Genomic DNA, 19,893 nt, shown 5'->3' with positions numbered 1-19,893 from the left:
TAAATATATATATATATATATATATGTATGTATTAATGATAGACTAACCATATATATAATAACCCAATATTAACTCTAGCCCCTATAATGGACCTAGGTCCTAAACCCATATATCTGACACATTAATTATAGTAATAAATATTTTGTACAGTGTCATAAAGATCATTGTACAAAATATATCACTCTTGACGACCCACCAGCTCCCAAAGGGCCCAGAAAGCACCACCCCTAATAGGCGATTCCTGTATTTCATGTATTAGACGTGATTCATCATCAAAAGGAAACCATCAAACTTAAAATTATATTAGTGCAAATGTCATATCCGCTTCAACTATTTAGTATATAATGTATGTGTATTATTTTATGATCCATGAACTTTCTTTACATTTTCAAAACAAATATAATTAAAACTAGTTGAAAGGACAAAGATGAAGTCTTTCATACACTATTGCACAAAGGATTAAACAATAAAACCTTTGATGATGGCATTCTTGCCTCAGCCTCCTTTTATGCCTTGCAAACTTACTAACCATTTGAGCCGTCGTATAGTGGTTGGAGAAACATTTCACCTGATCAAATTAGAGGAGAATTATGTTATTTTGGTAATTCAATCAAGGTCATCAAGAGTCAAACATTTATATATAGTAAAGACCATGGCTTTCTTAACTTTATTTTTTTAGGTTGTTAAGAAAAATATATTAAAAGCTTCAAGAAAATAGAGAGGCTTTTCAATGTTTTTCTTTCTAGACGTTGTAAAGTGGGCGCCAAAGTTTCATAGGCAAACATTTGTTGTCCTAAAGATTTAAGACTCAAAAGACTTGGTGATTGGAACAATAAGGCTTCTATGTTGGGAACATAGTTGGACTCAAATGAAGAGATTCTTTTCCATATTATTAGAAAGGAAGTGAGGCTCAGATAATGTGGGAACAAGAAGTTTGAAGAATCCTTGCAAATATAGTAATATGTGGACTTTGAAGCATCAATATGTATATGTTCTTAGTTATTATTGTTTGTTGTATTGTATTGTGCAGCCAAATGCTACTTGTATGACTGACATTTTGTCATGTGTTTCAATAAAATGATGCACATTAAATATAAAAAATAAAAACAATATGGTAGCAAATATTAAAAATCGAAGCCAAAATTGACCAATTCCTCCCATATTTGCAATCCAAGGAAGTCATATGCCAGCAAATATTTGGACTCACATGTGCAACATGAAACAAATTTTCGCTTTCATATGGCGAAGACCAAATGTACAATATATAAAACAATATGGTATCTCTTTCGAAGAGGTTGACTAAAGATATAAGAAGTGTTTCAGAAATTAAAATTTTGAGGGGTTTTATTCAATAATGTACTACGCTCATGACTTATGATAGCTTGTTTTTTTCTCGTCAGATTACTCTGACCATCTCGTTAGGATATATGTTTAACAACTCAAAGGTCACTATGTGTATATATATATATATATATATATATATATATATATATATATATATATATATATATTGTGATAGTCAAGTGTCTCTTCCACAAGACAACATGAGGTTTGAGGTCAAGAGATCCCTCCTTGGTTTTCTTGTACTAACCATTCTTGCATGGAACTTGTTTTTAACTTCTGGTAAGATCGAGTAGCACCTTTTTCTCACAAGTTTTATATTGTTCGACATGTATATATATCATAAGCTGTATCTTTACATTTACTGTTTTGCAATTTGTATGTCTCTATGTGCACTGGTACAAATTCAAAGTACTTGTGAGAGTGTGAAGAATAGAAAGAAATGTAGGGAGGGGAGGGAGAGCTTACTTTCTGAAAAAAAGGGAGATCTTTACTTTCAATATAGCAACGTTTACAAACGAAAAGCATTAATATGATATTTTTCTCTAAGTTTTCTTGTCAGTTAAACCATATTTATTTTCAATTGCACTTTTTCTTTTTTTTTTATATTCTAAATCTGGTATCTATTTGTAGTTTGTATTGTATAAATATGTTTCAATAATTCCTTTGATGCAACAATCAGGTGAGAAGATGGAGAAGCTAATTTAAGCAGGAGATGGAAAAGAATTGTATAAAGTTGTTGTTACAAGACAAAGGAAAGGCCGACCTTTCACCTGGGCAAAACTATCCGCTCAAGTTCTTCCTCAACCACCGTCACCAACTCCCGTGGTAAACTCAGGACCAATACCGTAATAGTCCTTCCTATGTTGCATGTGTTAGACATCTCTTATACCATATATGGGAGTTTATATAAAAGAATGTAGTGGACTGATATGTGGTATGATGTATATATTTTTTGTGTAGTGTCTAGGGTTTATAAGGAAAAAAGAAAAAGAATAGAGGCAAACAAACAAATTTCATGTAGGACAAGCGCTGTAGATTTTCTTAAGAATTTGGATATTCAAAACTCAAGGTGTATGGCTGTTTAATTAAATAATCTTTGTTATTTTGAGACTTTTAAAAAAAAAAAAAAATCTTAGCTATTTTATTTGGGTAATTTGGATCTTTAGCAAAGGTGAATGAAATTTAAGAGTGTTTTTGTAAATTTTATTTTCAGAGAACTATCAGAAACCCTAAACAGCTTTTATACAAATATGTATTTTTCTAAACTGAATTCTTTAAAAATTTCTTTAATTTTTGGTGGATTTCAAGTTTTTTTTCTTGATTCATCAAAGATTTCATTAAGTTAGAACGATATTTAGCCTCTTGCGTTTTTGTTTTGCATTATAAGGTGAACATGAATAATGAATTGCTATATCCTTATTGGACAACTATGCGAAGTGCATTCCCAAGGCTATATGTTTTGCAATTCAATTTAGAAATTTGAAGGCTTTCATATATATCTTTAAGGAACACATAAGTTAATTTATATTACTCTAGATTGGGTCTTTGCAACCTTACCACGTGCAAAGATTTGATTGACTTGTCTTTCAAACCCATGTTCAAGTTCAAGTTGGAAAAGTCAAATCTGATACTAACATCAGCCTTGAGGCAATTACGTACACTGAATAAGTCGATATTCTACGTGATGAAGGCAACTAGTGCATCCCAAAAATTACATCCAAACAAGAAACTAGCAAAAGCCAAAATGAACAAATGTGAGAGTAAACCAATGGTAAATGACAATAATTTACATTAATGGCAGCAAATGAGAGAAAATTAGGAATATGTGAGGAGAGGGAAAGAAGTCATTCTGTATGTACTACTAAACACAAATAAAAGTGACTAGCAAATGCAAGGAAAATTTAACATGTAGAAAATTATTGAGGGATGGGTTAGTGTGCGCTAAAAGAAAGAAATCCTCCAGCAGAAGACAGCATCAATAGTAAAATGGACTTGCATTTAATGTGGATTTGAGGTTTATGGATCTAGACACATTCAACAGATCTAAGCATTCCAACCTCACACAATGTATTTGGCAGTTTGCACAGTACCCTATCTTAGGGCTCATGGGCTTTGCAAATAAACCAAGCTCACTTTCAAAATTTCCCATTGAATTCAAAATAGGTAAGAAATTTTTTTTCTTCGCTCCCAACCTGTTTGGTTGGACCACGTACACTTGCATGTGTTTGGATTGGGCAACTTGCCCATCAAAGTCTCGTCCAGTATTGAGGATTAGGCCTTCAACTTCTGAGTCCAAGAGGAGTGATACTTGCCCAATACTTAATCCTCTATGATCAATGCAAGTTGCACAGGTGAGAAAGCACATCATACTCTTATATAAATAACGATATCATTTTGACTAACCATACATTAGTTTTGTTTAACTAGCTAGTTTCTCTTTGGAGCAAAGCACATGCATATCACACTTGATTTCTCTATTTCAAGTGACAAATTAAAGAAAGAAGGAAATGGATCCCAATAAAATACATCGACAAGTGAGAACTGAAGGTTGCTTCCAACAACATACCACCCCCCATAAGCCATAACTGGCAGTAGGTATATAGGGTCATTACCTAGAAATGTCACAGGAGCATTTTAAAGTTAAACTATTCCAACATTGATCCCGAAAAAAAAGTAAAAGGAATACAGCTCTAGTTGAGGACTGAGGAGGGTTTGATCGAGTTTTCAATGAGTTGTAGTGCTAAACTGGTAAAGACCAAGACAACTCTTTTAAACGAACACCAACAAATTAACACGTCTGGACTAGGTACTCGATGTGGGGCTCAAAGCTTTAATATCAATTCATTATTATTATTATTATTTTTCCCTTGATATATGTAGGATTTATTACTCACGTCACACCTACATTTACAAATTACAAATTGTTGCATATGTTGTATTATTCATACATCTCCCGCTGCCCCGCTAGTCAATATGCATGAGGCTTAAGGTCAAGTAGGATACGTAAACTTATTGCGGCAATAAAGGTAAGTCAGATAGTTTTGTTAACAGTAGTGTGGTATGCCGACGAAGATGAAGGTAGTGGTGGAATGCCGAGTAAGACAAAGACTTCTCTTGAACACACTTAAATATCAAAGTCGCAAAACTGATACCATGTCAAAATAAGAGAGAGAGAGATGATTACTTAGTTCAGACTGATGACTTATCTTTAATGGTCCATTTCCACCCTATTAAATAGTCTATTACAATAAACAATGTGAGATATTTTTAAGAGAACAAATCTCAGGCTAATGATACACCAAACCGTGGTTGCAAAATTTTTTACACAAGTAAAATACTCCGCTTGCACAACAAGTCGGAATGGGCTTGGACCTCGACTTGGATGGAATTTTTTATGGTGTGAATGCGCTTCCACTAGTCCACATTATAACGTTGTGAATGAAAAGTTGTATAAAATAACTGTAATTAAAATCAAACATAGCTAAACTAAAGCATAGGACTTCTAGAAAGAGGGAATATATTTATCTGTTGCATATAGAAAAGTATATATACGTAGCTTCCTCAATTCTCAAGTATGTGTTACGGTACACACACGACTATTCATTCCCGTGGAAACACAAAAGATATCCCCTTTCAAATTGCATTGGTAACTTATGTACATTTCATTGAGGGATTGTTCCAAGTCATGCATGGTCATTACCTATAAATGTAATCAGCTTGTAAATGGCAAATTTGTAAACTTTGACCCGGTAATGGAAAAGGACTAAAGATGATGGTATGAAACTGCAGGGAAACAAAGGAACATAGCTGCCTATATATTGTGATATTCATGCATCTTTTCCACAATGAAACATGGCGTTTGAGTTGATAAAGAGACGCCTCCTTAGTTTTCTTATACTTTCCACTACATTTCTTGCATGGAGCTTGTAAAGTTGTGATTTATAACTGTTTTGTATTGGCTTTAATTCTATACCAAATATTGATTGTAATTTTATTCAATCTTTTATACCTTGTATTTTATGTGAGATTTTATTGTAAGGGTAGTGTGTGAGAAAGAAAGAGAATGTGAAGACTTAAGCTTTTGAAGGCAGAAGAATTTTTGCGGGTATCTCGCGACTAAGCATCCCGCGAAGTGATGCATGTGCCCTGCACATGACTGGAATGCGAAGAGTCATGACAGATGGTGACAGCTGGTTTTCGCGAGTGTCTCGCGAGTAAGGCCTTCCCGCAAGACACCTGCAAAACAGTCTGTTTTGCTATTTTTTCCTATCTGCTCCACTACATTCTCAACCACACTATATATACTATCATTACCCACATATTGAGTAGAGAGGTTTTCAAAAGAGAAAACCCTAGCCTCCACTCTTGAGAGTGTGAGATTGTCATACCCATAATTCCTCACACAATTCTTTGTGGTTTTCCTCTACTCTTACCTCTCCATTTCTAAATCATTGAAAAGTTGATAGCCCAAACACTTACCACACCCTTTCAGAGTGTCAAGTGAGGATTTGGTGTTGTTGGGAAATATTGGAAGAAGCCAAGTTTTGGCGGATGCAATCAGGCGTATTGCGAGATCCAGAGAGCTAGACAAGACACAGTTCCAAGTAGCCTTGTTGGAGTAGGAGCTTGGAGGGCTTAGGTACATCGGGTAGATTAGGCTTGGAGGGTCTCTTGCTAGCCCATGTATCTCAACTGATTGTCTAGTGGATCGATTACTGCTTGGAGGGCGGCGGAGAGGTTTTTTAGCAAGTTCTTCGGTTTCCTCTTCGATAGCGTGTTATCTTGTGTTTGTATCTCTCTTCCCTACTCTTTTACATTCCATTATACTGCTGTGTTGCTATGATTATGGATTAGTGTAGCTTGTTTGTTTATCCGCTCGCATTTACACTATTCCACACTTAGTATTAAGTTAGTGTAAAATCAATCGAGCCATAACTTTAATTTGGGGGTCTAAATAGCTCTTGTATTTTAACACAAATCCGAGTTTTCAGAGCTTGTTTGTCACTGGTAAGAATAGCACCCTTTTATCTAATTTTACATTGTAATTGACATTTATATATTTAGAGGTTGTAGCTTTACATTTATGTTGTTTATTTCTGTGTGCACTCTGAGTGTGAAGGAGAGAGAGAGAGAGTTTAACATGTTGTCCCAGCATTGCTGTGCGAGTACTCAATGTGACTGATTCAGATCAACTTTGAAGCCTCAAGCCTGAAAATGGAACTTCCCTTTCTTGATTTACAGTTTCACCTCCATTGTAAATTGATGCTTGGCAATTAGGTGGAAAGCCTTGCAACTAAAAATATGCTGTTAATTTGCTTTACTTCCAAATCATTTCCACTTCCGGTTGTACTGTGTTTATGATCTTTTAAACCCATTTGCTTTTTATTTTTCTATTGTTTTTATTTTATTTTATAATATGTTGTGGTAATTACATCGATGCAATGCTCAGGTGAAAAGACGGAGAAGTTAACTTTTGCAAGAGATGAGAAAAAGTTATATGGAGCCATCAGTGCAAAACATAGGAAATGGCTACCAACAAAATAGTTATTCAAACATTTATTTATTGTATTTCAAAATTTATATGTAAATGGCTACCTACGAATAGTGGATGAGGGTGTCATTTAATCCAACAACAAGGAGACACGCTAAAAATAAACTCCTCAAAAGTGGACAAGTTAAACAAGTAACCACGTCCTAGCAGTTCCAACATACAGTCAAATCATTTAATGCCTCACTCAGTTACAAGTTTGCGTTATTAAACTCTCCTCTCCTGTTACTAAAATCTACTATAATCACATTTATTATTATATCAATTTATAAAAATTATGTAATATAATTTAGACATTATATCTTACTATCCTTAGTATTTTTCATGATAGTATAACCTATGCTAGAGTTACATGGCTTATATATTGCCTATCCTCATAATTTTTGAAAGCGCCCAAAAAATAAAAGGTTAGAATACATTGAGAATTAAGTGTTATTTTCAATAACGTACAGCCCTCATAACTTGGGTTAGTAACTTGGCATGTCATTGGCCCTACTCCTTCACTCATCAGAACAGGAACCACTTGATTTTTTTGGCTTTGTACTTAGTCCCACGTACCTCGTGAGCTGTATGAGAGTTATATACTTAATTTAGCTAATGAAAGTACTCGATGAAATAAATCAGCAAAGTAGTTTTTTGTATCGAGTGGTAAATTTAACATCATATTTCATCTTTAATAAGTCTAGAGATACAAGACCTGACTTATTTTCAAGAACAATAAAAAAAGAAAAAGAAAAAGTCTAGAGATATATAAAATTTTATAAAATTTTTTACAACTATCAAGATGGAATATTATTTATTGGTGGATTGGTGAGTCAAAATAAAAACCAATAAAACTTGTTAACTCAACTGTTATGAAAGTTGTTATGTATTTAGTGTTATTCATTCATCTCTCATTCATCAACAATTATACATGGTAGCTTTAATTACAAAAAAAGAAAAAAGAAAAAAAAAAGGTTTATTTATCTCAAGTGTGACCTTGCACTCAAGACTATCTTTTGATGTAAAGATGGCTATGTACCCCATGCAACTCCAACAAAAAAGACATTCCCTTCGAAATTGCCTTGGTAACTCCTGTCCATTTCATTATGGTATTTTTCCAGGTCATAACTCATAAGTAGTCTTGAGTTATCATTGCAATGGGATTGTAAATGGCAAATTCGCCAAATTTGACCTTGTAAAGGAAAAAGGAAAGGACAGAAACAAATTCCTTTAAAGGAACTTGGGCCAAAATGGACAAATGTCCTTTTCACACAAAAAATCCAGCATTTTGCCCCTTTTTCCAAATTAATTAGGGAAATACCCCTGTTTTGAATAACCGAGTTTCAATTTAAAACTCTATTTTTGGATAATTGAGCTATAGCAAACTAAAAAATTTAAAAAAAAAAAATTGGAACTCGAATTCCATGTAAAGTACTTCAGTTCCATGAACTCGAGTACCATGTGAAGTATTCGAGTTCCTATAAAAAAAATCAAGTGGAACTCGAGTTCCATGAACTCGAGTACTTCACATGGTACTCGAGTTCATGGAACTCGAGTTCCAAAAAAAAATAAAAAATTTCCTAAGTCCACATTCACTATAACTCGATGTTCCAAAAATTGAGTTTTACATTTGGAACTCAATTTTTAGAAAACTGAGTTTCAAAACATGAGTATTTTCCTAATTAGTTTGGAAAATCGAGCAAAATGCTGGATTTTTTGTGTGAAAGGGGTAAAAGCCCATTTTGGCCAAGGAACTTGTGATATTCATGTGTCTCTTCCACAAGGCAACATGATGTTTGAGGTGATCAAGAGACGCCTCCCCCTTAGTTTTCTTGTACATACCACTTTATATCTTGCATGGAGCATGTTTATGACAGGTAAAGGGTAATAGCACCCTTTTCTCTAAGTTATTTATTTTATTTGACAATGTATATATCTCGAGGCTATAGCTTCACATTTATGTTGCTTATTTCTTGGATATATGTTTGTGTGAACAAGAGAAAGCAATGAATACAAATATTCTATACCAATTTCGTATTCCACTTTATATTTCATTAATTGTAAATTTTTTCCATATAAAACTTTAGTTATTTAATATAGAAAGTAAAAAGAATATATGACAATGTGTGATTGTTGGAATATATAAAGTGGTATAAAAATTTTGTATATTCTCAACAATCTAATCAACATAATATATAATAAAACAAACACTTTTAACCACACCCTATCAATATTCGGTTAGAATTGAACTTCACGTTCTTGTTATATATCGGTCTCACCTCCATGAGTTCATACTTCACGTTCTTGAATAAGTTGATATTCTACGAGATGAAGGCTACTAGTGCATCCTGAAAATTACATCCAAACAAGAAATTAGCAAAAGGAACAAATGTAAGAGTAAACCAACGGTAAATGATAATAATTTACATTAATGGTGTGTGTGTATTTTTGTGTATAGTTGTGGTTGTTTTTAATTCTACTCATGTATATGCACAGAATTATAAGCTAGGTCAAACCAAGGGCTTAAAAATATGGACTTATGAAAAGTCATACTAAAATAAAAGAAAATAATAAACTGAAGTTGTACATTTTGTCTATTTTGGCAATGGAAGCATATATTTTGCAACATTATAACTGTAGGTTAGCCTAGTATACTAGCCTAGTATCTTGTGATTATATATACTAACATTTAACCCACACAATGCGCGGAAACATTTTACATATTTAAATACCATCAACTTGACATAACAATACAATACAATAGTCATCTAGGTAATGTAGTATATCCATTTTCAATTTTTCATATCCTTAAGTCATACTTTGCTAAATACTCATCCAGGTAATGTTGTATCTCAATTATAGTTATACTATCTAAAGAACAATAATTCTTACAACATGTATTTATTTATTTACAATATAACCAAGGACAGTATAAAGGAAAAAACTAAGTTTAAAAGTAAATAAATTTCAAATTTTAAAATTAACAAAGAATCTTCGAAAACAACATAAACAATGTTCAGACTTGTGGAAAAGGGGTATTTAATCCAAACCTAATCTACAATATATTTTTTTTGTTCTTGGATAGGCAATATTGGCATGCAAATCTATAAAATCATCTCCACAAAAATAGAAAATGATACTATTTAAAATGAATGATTATGTAGTAATCATAATTGTTTAGTTTAGATGGAGAAGAATTTTAAATGTAGTTAACCTCCTACTTTAAGTCTATAAAAATTATAAAATCATAAGACTCACCAAGAAGTGGAGAATACCGGTAAACCCATTGGAAGCACTGCAATTATTACCATATACTATAACAACATCAAAATTTTCTTTTTTCTCAAATTCTAAAGGGCTTGCTTGAGTTGATCATTTTGATTTATTGAGAAATTAATCAATCACTTTAGGCAATAAAAATTTGTCATAAGTAGCAAAGTTGGTCTTAAATACTACAAGATATATTAGTAAACAACCTATTGGGAAGATTCTAGGGACAACCACTCGGGTAGCACCATAACTAATGGCCCTATGGAACAATAATAGAGAATTAGGAATCAATAATCATATAAAGTCATTTTGCAAGAAAAAAAATGAATTTATTTTGTTTACTAAAAAACTAAAACTTACTGTAACAACATCCTTTATTGCTTGGACAATTTTTAGAACCATGTGTCTAACCTCCTCAATTGTTTTGCCTTGAAACAATGCATAGTTATAATCATTCCCTCCAATTTCTCCAACCATTAGCATGGTTTTTTTAAGCTTTTCAGCACAATTTATCAAACATTAAAAGAAACCAAAAAAAAAAAAAAAAAAAAAAAACGAAAAGAAAACATAGATAATAAATTGAACTTTGTATTATATGCTTAATTTAAATGACCTGCCCCTGCAAAAATCTTCCTAAGTCCACCAAAAACCAATGCGGCTTGATCCAAGTAGAGGGAGAAAATAAACTCTTGTGTTAGAGCTGTGAAATTATAGAACATAACAAATAACTTTCATTATAATATAACTTTGTCAATAATATTGGTTAATAAGGTGGGTCTAAGGATTTGAATTATAACACATGAAATCAAGTCAATCAAAGAAATTAAATCAACTTGCATTATATACATAACTAATAAAAAATTCGTCTCTTCCCTCAAAAAAAAGAAAAAAAAACTAATGAAAAATTCAAATAGAACAACAAATCATGCATAGTCCTAAAATACAAAACAAAGGATAACGATTTGTCTAGACTCAAACATGCATGTGATATAAACTTATAGTAAGCAATCAACAAAGAAGAAGAAGCACAATTTAACCCCCCACCCCACTCATATTTTTATGATAATGATATAAATCATATAATAGGTACATTCAAAATAGGATTGGCAGGGTAAAAATAGTAATAAAAAAAAAACCAATCTGTAGAAAATTATTCATATATTTTTATGAGATATTGAACTTGTGAGGTGCCGAAGATCCGAAGACCCGAGGATCCAAAGAGTCGAAGACCCGAAAACATATTGAAAGGTCTAATGGGCAGAGAATGATAAAGAGCGAGGCTCGAGGATGAAGTGGAATGGGTGGGTAAAGGAAGAAAAGAGATTGATGATGTAAGAGACATATTGCAGATATCTGGGTGTGGCTAGATAACTATGGGCGTCGCATTAAATGTCCTGGACCAACCGTTCTGACCGCATTGAATAGGGAGTACCACCTTTGTCCGTTGCATTAATGTAGAAGTGACCTGAACAGTACAAAACACAGAGCTAAAGCTTCTCTCCACTACCGACTACAAAGGAACAGACAGGTGTCAATAGAAAGGGGTAGAGTAGATGGAGAGGTGTAGGGCTGGGATGATAAGGGCAAAGGGTATAAATAAGAGAGGAAAGACACAGAAAAGAGGACTTTTGTTGTTGGGACCCTCTCTACAAATTCATTGTATTTGGATCTTGAGTCACAAACTGTTGTTGTAATTGTTAAGTTTGATATATGATTTTTGGTCCTTACAATTGGCGCCGTCTGTGGGAACAACAAAGTGAAACGTTCTGTTTAAAGGTATATGGCAAAGGCGAGTAGAAAGGGAAGAATCAGTAAGTTCACGAAGAAGGGACCTAACTGTAAGTCTCCAACAGGGAGTAAGGAAGGGACATACTTCAGGGGTGGTGGTGGAACCACATTGTAGCAGTCAGGGGGTTGAGCAACGATCACCAACTGAAGGGCAAATGTCTCGTAACGATGTGTTGCAACAAATGCAGTCAAAGATAAATTATTTACGTAGGTGTCTAGATAGTAAGAAACGGGGAAGGAAAAGCCCTTCTGGTTCTTTCAGCAACAGTTCTGAAGCAAAATTTGGAGGAAAGGAGCTTCCAGCACTTGAGTCTCTTAACAATGAGGCCCGTGTAAGCGCTTCTTCGGGTGGTAGGGCAAAGAAGCGGAAGGAGACGCAAGGTGACGGTGGAGCATACTATGATGATGGAAACGATGCAATGGGTAAAGCTCTGAGGCAAATTTCAAAATCTCCCTTTGTGGCCAGGATAAATAGGGCAAAGCTCCCCCGCAGGTTTTCCCAACCTATATTTACTATTTACAATGGAAGGACTGACCCTGTGGAACACGTCAGTCACTTCAATCAAAAAATGGCCGTCTACTCGAATAATGAGGCGCTGATGTGCAGAGTATTTCCCTCCAGTTTGGGGCCAGTAGCCATGCGGTGGTTTGATACTTTGGTGGAAGGTTCCTTAGTGTCCTTTGAAGAGTTGACTAGGGCATTTGGGGCACGTTTTATAACGTGTAGTAAGATCCCAAAACCTTTGGATGCTCTATTATCTATGGCCATAAGGGAAGGAGAAACACTCAAAACCTACTCCGATCGATATTGGGAAATGTACAATGAAATTGATGGAGATGTGGAAAATGTGGCTGTGAGAACCTTTAAGGTGGGGCTTCCCACGGAGCATGGACTAAGAAAATCCTTGACAATGAAGGCTGCTGTAGATATGCGTCAGCTTATGGATCGGATAGATAAGTATAAACGGGTGGAAGAAGATCAGATGCAAAGCAAGGGAAAGGTGAAGGTATATCCTGAGAAAAAGGATCTTCGGGGAATGGGGTTTCAAGGTAGTCGGCCTAAGCGAGACTTTTCAAATCACCCAATGTCCGCCCAAACTCCTCTGGTTAATTCGTTATTCAAGGAACCTATACATCAAGTATTGGAGAAGATTCGGCATGAACCGTATTTTAGACCACCCAACAAGATGAGTGGAGATGCATCCGCGAGGAATCAAAATCTTTATTGCCATTATCATCAAGACAAGGGACATACTACAGAAGATTGTCGGACATTGCGTGATCATTTGAATCAATTAGCTAAAGCTGGGAAGATTAATCACTTCCTGGCCAAACCGGACGGGCAAGGGGGACAACAAGGTACTCGGAGGTATTGGGGCAATACTCCCTAACCAGCTCTAGGCACCATTAACGTCATTTTGGCGCAGCGGGGAAGAGAGGTCGGGGATCCCTCACGGATCATGTCTGTGCAAAACGGTTTTGGTAATGAAGTCATGGAGGAAAACAATCAGCTGGTTAAAGGAATGAGGTCCTCGACGACGCCGGTATTAGGATTCTCTGATAAAGATATGGAGGGCACGTATCAACCCCACGAGGATGCACTGGTAGTAACTATCCACATCGGGGGATACGACGTGAGGCGGGTCCTGGTGGATGATGGAAGTGGTGCAGAAATTATGTATCCTGATCTATTTAATGGTTTAAAATTGAAAAAAGAGGATTTGGAGAAATATGACTCCCCGTTGGTGGGCTTTGACAGAAAACAAGTAATTCCATGGGGGATGATTAGGCTACCTGTACAAGTGGAGGGTACCAAAGTTCAAGTTAACTTTATAGTCGTCATGGCATATTCACCGTACACGGCTATTTTGGCCAGGCCTTGGCTCCATGCAATGGGGGCAGTTTCATCCACTTTACATGTAATGGTGAAATATCCTATCCGTGGAACCGTGGGAGTATTACATGGCAGCCAGTTGGTAGCTAGGCAGTGTTTAATGTCTGCAAATATCAGAACAAGCCAAAGTTCATCAACGGGGGAGACCCCGGAACCATCATAGCAATTAAAGAAATCTGCTCGGGAAGTGGGAAGTGATAAGGATGGAGGTTCTGCCGAGGAGTTGGACAAAATATTTATAGGAGAAGATAAGGAGAGATATTTTCAAGTGGGATCAAAGTTACCAGCGCTGGAGAGGGAGGATTTGGTTCAATTCTTACAGGATAACCTTGATGTTTTTGCGTGGACAACCTATGACATTCCGGGGATTGATCCGGAGTTCATTTGCCACCATTTGAATGTTAATCCCAAGGCATCGCCACGGAAGTAGCCTCCTCGGCGCGCATCCCAAGAGCACGCAGAGGCAGTTAAGGAGGAGGTTAGTAAGCTAAAGCAAGCAGGGGCAATTAAGGAGAGTTTTTATCCCGAGTGGCTGGCCAACACTGTTGTAGTAAAAAAGAAGAACAGCAAATGGAGAGTTTGTGTTGACTTCACGGATCTGAACAAGGCATGTTCAAAGGACCCCTTCCCCATACCCAGAATTGATCAATTGGTGGATGCAACTGTTGGGCATCCCCGGATGAGTTTCTTGGATGCTTTTCAAGGTTATCATCAAATCCCCATGTCATTAAATGATCAGGAGAAGACTGCTTTTCAGGCTCCTAACGGCAATTACCATTATTGGGTAATGCCCTTTAGTCTTAAGAACGCCGGCTCCACTTATCAACGAATAGTGACTAGAATGTTTGACTCGCAATTGGGGCGTAATATGGAGGCATATATCGATGACATGGTGATCAAAAGTAAAAAGACGGGAGACCATTTGAAGGATTTACACGAAACGTTCTCAGTACTGAGGAAGTATAAATTGCATTTGAATGCATCTAAGTGTTCTTTCGGAGTGGGCTCGGGAAAGTTCCTCGGATATATGATAACTCATCGGGGAATTGAAGTTAACCCTGACCAAATTAAAGCCATATTAGGGTTGCACCCTCCTCGGAATCCTAAGGAGGTGCAAAAGCTAGCTGGCATGTTTGCAACCTTAAATAGGTTTATATCTCGGTCTGCGGATAAGTGTCGACCTTTTTATCGTTTGTTACACAAATGGAAAGATTTCCAGTGGACAGATGAGTGTAACTTGGCTTTTGAAGATTTGAAACAATATTTGATGAACCCCTCGATATTATCAAGGCCGGAGAAAGAAGAGGTGTTGTATGCCTATCTAGCTGTCACGAACCATACTGTAAGTCTTGTCCTAATACGGAATGATGACGGGGTTCAAAAACCCATATATTATATTAGCAAATCTTTACAAGAGGCCGAGCAGCGATATCTACCCTTGGAAAAAGCTCTTCTAGCTGTAGTACATGCTACAAGGAAGCTGCCTCATTATTTTCAAGCTCATACAATAGTAGTGCTCACCCAGTTACCTCTACAAGCTATCATGAGGAAATCTGATTACACTGGTCGCGTAGCCAAATGGGGAACCAAGCTGGGGGTCTATGATGTTAAATATATGCCCCGGACAGCCATTAAAGGACAAATTCTTGCTGATTTCGTGGCCAAATTCATAGAAAGTGAAACTAATCAAGAAGATACAATGATAACTGTAATGAATGTTGGGCTGGAGAACATTCCTCGTTGGGAAGTCTATACGGATGGGGCATCAAATCGAAAGGGAGCCGGGATTGGAGTTGTGTTAATTACTCCCGAGAAGCTAGTTCTGGAAAAGTCATTGAGGCTTGGGTTTCTAGCCACTAACAATGAGGCCGAGTATGAAGCTCTCTTGGCGGGCGCCCAAATGGTTAGGCATCTGGGTGGCGAGGTAGTGGAATTGTATTGTGATTCCCGGCTCGTTGTCGGACAAGTTAATGGAGAATTCGAGGCAAGAGATGAGAGAATGAAGAAGTATCTTGAACGAGTCAAAGGGGTGCTAAGTTTGTTTAAGAGTTTTCAAGTACGACAAATTCCAAGAGGACAAAACGCTCATGCCGACTCATTGGCCATGTTAGCCACATCACTAGGCTCAAAGTTGCCTCGGATGGTAATGGTAGAGGATTTGTTGACTTCTAGCCTTGCAGGCATCTCGGCGGTGCGGGTTCATAGCGTTCGCGTGGGCCCAAGCTGGATGGATCCGATTGTTACCTTCCTACAACACGGAGAATTACCTAAGGATAAAATGGTAGCCGAGAAGGTGCGGAGAAGCGCTCCTTGGTACTGGCTGTCGGAAGAACAAAAGCTGTACAGACGATCTTACTCGAGGCCATATTTGCTCTGTGTACATCCAGAAGCTGTAGAGCCCTTATTAGAAGAGTTACATGAAGGAATATGTGGGAGTCATACTGGAGGAAGATCATTAGCCCATAGAGCTATGACTCAAGGGTATTGGTGGCCAAACATGCAGAGGGCCTCCCAGGAGTATGCTAAAAAGTGTGATCAGTGCCAAAGGTTTGCGCCAAACATTCATCAACCAGGGGGTGCCTTAAATCCGTTGTCCAGTCCGTGGCCCTTTGCGAAGTGGGGTTTGGATATCGTCGGACCTTTTCCTCGGGCAGTTGGTAATAGGAGATGGCTCCTAGTCGACACGGACTATTTTACAAAATGGGTGGAAGCCGAACCGTTAGCCAATATCAGGGATGTGGATGCAAAGAGGTTCATTTGGAAAAATGTTATAACTCGCTTTGGAGTCCCACACACCTTGATTTCTGATAATGGTCTCCAATTTGATAGCAAGGCTTTCCGTCGGTATTGCGCAGATATGGGAATAAGGAATGGATATTCGACACTGGCCTATCCTCAAGGAAATGGTCAAGCCGAAGCTACAAATAAGGTTATTTTGGCTGGATTAAAGAGGTGTTTAGACGATGCTAAAGGACGCTGGGTAGAAGAATTGCCTCATGTGCTGTGGGCCTATCGTACTACGCCCCGAAGATCGACTGGCGAGACACCCTTTTCAATGACATATGGAATGGAAGCTGTAATCCCATTGGAGTCGGGTTTTCCCACCTTGAAATCCGATCAATATGATGATGAAAGTAATCGTGACATGATGCATGATAGTTTGAATACCATCGAAGAAAGAAGAAAAGTAGCCAGTGTGAAGATGGGAAACTACCAACAAAAACTCAAGCAAACATATGATAAGGGAGTTAAATCAAGACCCTTGGTACCAGGCGATTTGGTGTTAAGAAAAGTGGTAGGAACAGCGAGAAATCCTGCGTGGGGTAAGTTAGGTCCAAACTGGGAAGGGCCGTATAGAGTTACGTCAGTAGCAGGTATAGGGGCTTATCGTTTGGAGGATCTGGATGGAAGGGTGGTTCATCGCCCTTGGAATGTAAATAACCTATGACATTATTATTATTAAGAAAAGAGATTTCTTTTGTATCAGTTGTATGCTCATCCCGCTTCATTAGCATGTGTATTTCCTTTAACTTATACAAATACAAGTGTTAAACTGACCTTAGTCCTTGTTTGACTCCTTGGGCCACAAGTCTAAAAGAAATTAACAACTTATACAAATACAAGTGTTAAACTGACCTTAGTCCTTGTTTGGCTCCTCGGGCCACAAGTCTAAGAGAAATTAACAACTTACACAAATACAAGTGTTGAACTGACCTTAGTCCTTGTCCGGCTCCTTGGGCCACAAGTCTAAGAGAAATTAACAGCTTATACAAATACAAGTGTTAAACTGACCTTAGTCCTTGTTCGGCTCCTCAGGCCACAAGTCTAAGAGAAATTAACAACTTATAAACGAGTTATGTACAACTCCTAGAGTCATAAGCCTAAAGGTTAATAACCTCCCAAAAGAAAGGATAAGTGCTGGCACCATATAGTCTAAATCTCAAACAGTTAAGTGTTAATTTAAGCAATCTTTAGGTGGGTTAAGTTAACTTTACTTCCTACTTTGTTTCTCAAAATTATAAGTGTAAAAACGAACAACCGTTGACTTATATTGCTATTTTGGTTGATATGATCCAATGCATGGATGCATGAAAGTTTAACATTTGAATGACAAGGCAAGGTGTTGACAAACGCATAATAGTAGAACAGATAGTTACTTCTTGTAATATATTCATAGCAAAAAAGATTGCAACCATGCTGTCCCTTACATCCATTCATTTAAAAAAAAATATATATATATATATATATATATATATATATATATATATATATATAATAACACGACAGAACAAAAAAAAAAACAACAAGACTAAGCAATAGGTTGCTTGTCTTTCTTCTTCTCTAGCTCTTTCTCTTTCTTTTTCTTCTTCGCCTGCTCTCCTTCATTCTGGTCGGCTTCAGTTACTTCATCCACTGGCTTGGCTGAAGGAGAAGGGTTTTCAGTTGTTGGTGCACCAGATGAATCAGGAGTTGGAAGGGGCGTAGTTGAGTCACTTGTAGGCTTGGGGGGAGCAAGAGCTAAATGCAAGGCAGGAGGGTAGTAAACACTGTTAGGAGCCCAGAGCTCAGAGTCAGTGGCTACCTTGACAGCATCGAAAGCCCGACCCCACACTTCCAAACAAAATGCTCTGGCAACCCCTTTAAGTTGAGTGGTCAAGCTGTCAGCTGCCTTCTTCATCCCGGCGTCATATGCTGCTTGCTCAGTATCAGCCTTCTCCTGCTCCTTGGAAGCTAGCTCCTTCTTCACTTGTTTAAGCTCAACAACAGTAAGAGCAAGCCTGTTTTGCGCTTGCTTCTGAGCCTCAAGAGCAAGATTCGCCTGCGATTCGTAGCTCTGCAAAGCAGATTCAGCATTTTTCTGAGCCTTTTCCACCTCGGATAAGCGAGTGAGGGTCTCTTTTAGGTTTTGCTCAGCTTCGTTTTGGGCCTTCACAGCCACCTCGACATTATGCTCAGTTTTCCTGGCCAAGTCCAATGAATGGTCCACCCATTCCTCAGCCATGAAGGAAGCCTAGACCGCCTGCCAAGTGTGGGCATTAAGAAAGTTAGACTTAAGAAAGATGGATAAATTAAACTTTTCATCGAAATAAAGACGGAATGTTAAAGATTTTGGAAAGTACCTTAGCTAAATCCTATTTCAAGGACAAGAAGACTTCCCTTTTGCGGAAAGACCGCAATTCAGCCATGTCTTCTAGGAGACATAGAGCCTTCTCCAAACACTCGGCCACCAAACTTGAGGATCCCTTCTTCGAGTCCCTAAGGTTGGCGTCATCCAAAATGGGATTGCCCGAACTAAGGTTGAAGTTGGGTCGCCAAATGGATGCCTTCCTTATTGGCTTACCACTGGTGTCCTTGGAAGGTCCAGTGTGAGCAGTTTTCTTGGAAAGGGCTTTTCCAGCCCTGATATCTTTAGAAGAAGGGTCGGGGTTCTCCCCTTCTTCGATTTCTATGATATGTTTTCTACTTTGGCCCCTTTTCCTCTTTTTATCCGCAACCTCCGAGGAAGGTGTACGGGTCACGGCTGGGGTAATAGGACGAGGAGGAATAGGCACCGCAAGGGAAGAATCGCCTGCATGTGCTTGTAGCAGGGCCAGTAGGCCAGGTTCTTTCTCTTGGAAGCCCATGGCGCTGGTTGAAGGATTAGAGCTGCAAGGAGCGTCTGTGCGGTAGAAAACTTCAAAGTCTTTTTCTGTTACCTCGGGATGATTTGGCTCGGGAGTTAAGACTCTTTCTTCGTCTACCAAAGGATTAGCAGATTGCTCCGGGGGGTAAAGTAATCTGGTGGCAAGAGGGGCGGGAAGTTGCGCGTCCTGAGTTCTTGCGGGAGGAGGTGTAGGTAGTACAAATCCAGGAACCGCAACGTCAATCCGAGCTAGCCGAATATCCCTGGCTCGGATTACGTTCTTCGGACTTTGGAAGCGTTTGGTCGAAGGAGTGTAGCCGAGAATGACATGGGCTGCTCGAAGTTGCCCGTCTCTGTGTAAGAATATTTCTGATCGAAGAATCCTATTTAAATCTTGACGGTTCACAGCGGCTAGATTTGGAGCAGTGTGGTAGTTGTCTGCA

General features: G+C 37.7%; 1 pseudogene; it reads left to right on the top strand.

Annotated features, from left to right (window-relative positions):
- The first annotated feature begins 12,352 nt into the window (after window positions 1-12,352).
- LOC142633080 (uncharacterized) lies at window positions 12,353-13,990 on the top strand (annotated as a pseudogene).
- Window positions 13,991-19,893: the final 5,903 nt, after the last annotated feature.

This window comes from Castanea sativa, chromosome 4, assembly GCF_040712315.1.
Source record: "Castanea sativa cultivar Marrone di Chiusa Pesio chromosome 4, ASM4071231v1".
Classification (NCBI taxonomy): Eukaryota; Viridiplantae; Streptophyta; class Magnoliopsida; order Fagales; family Fagaceae; genus Castanea; species Castanea sativa.
The sequence above is the reverse complement of the archived record's forward strand: the minus strand, read 5'-3'. Positions and strand labels throughout refer to the sequence as shown.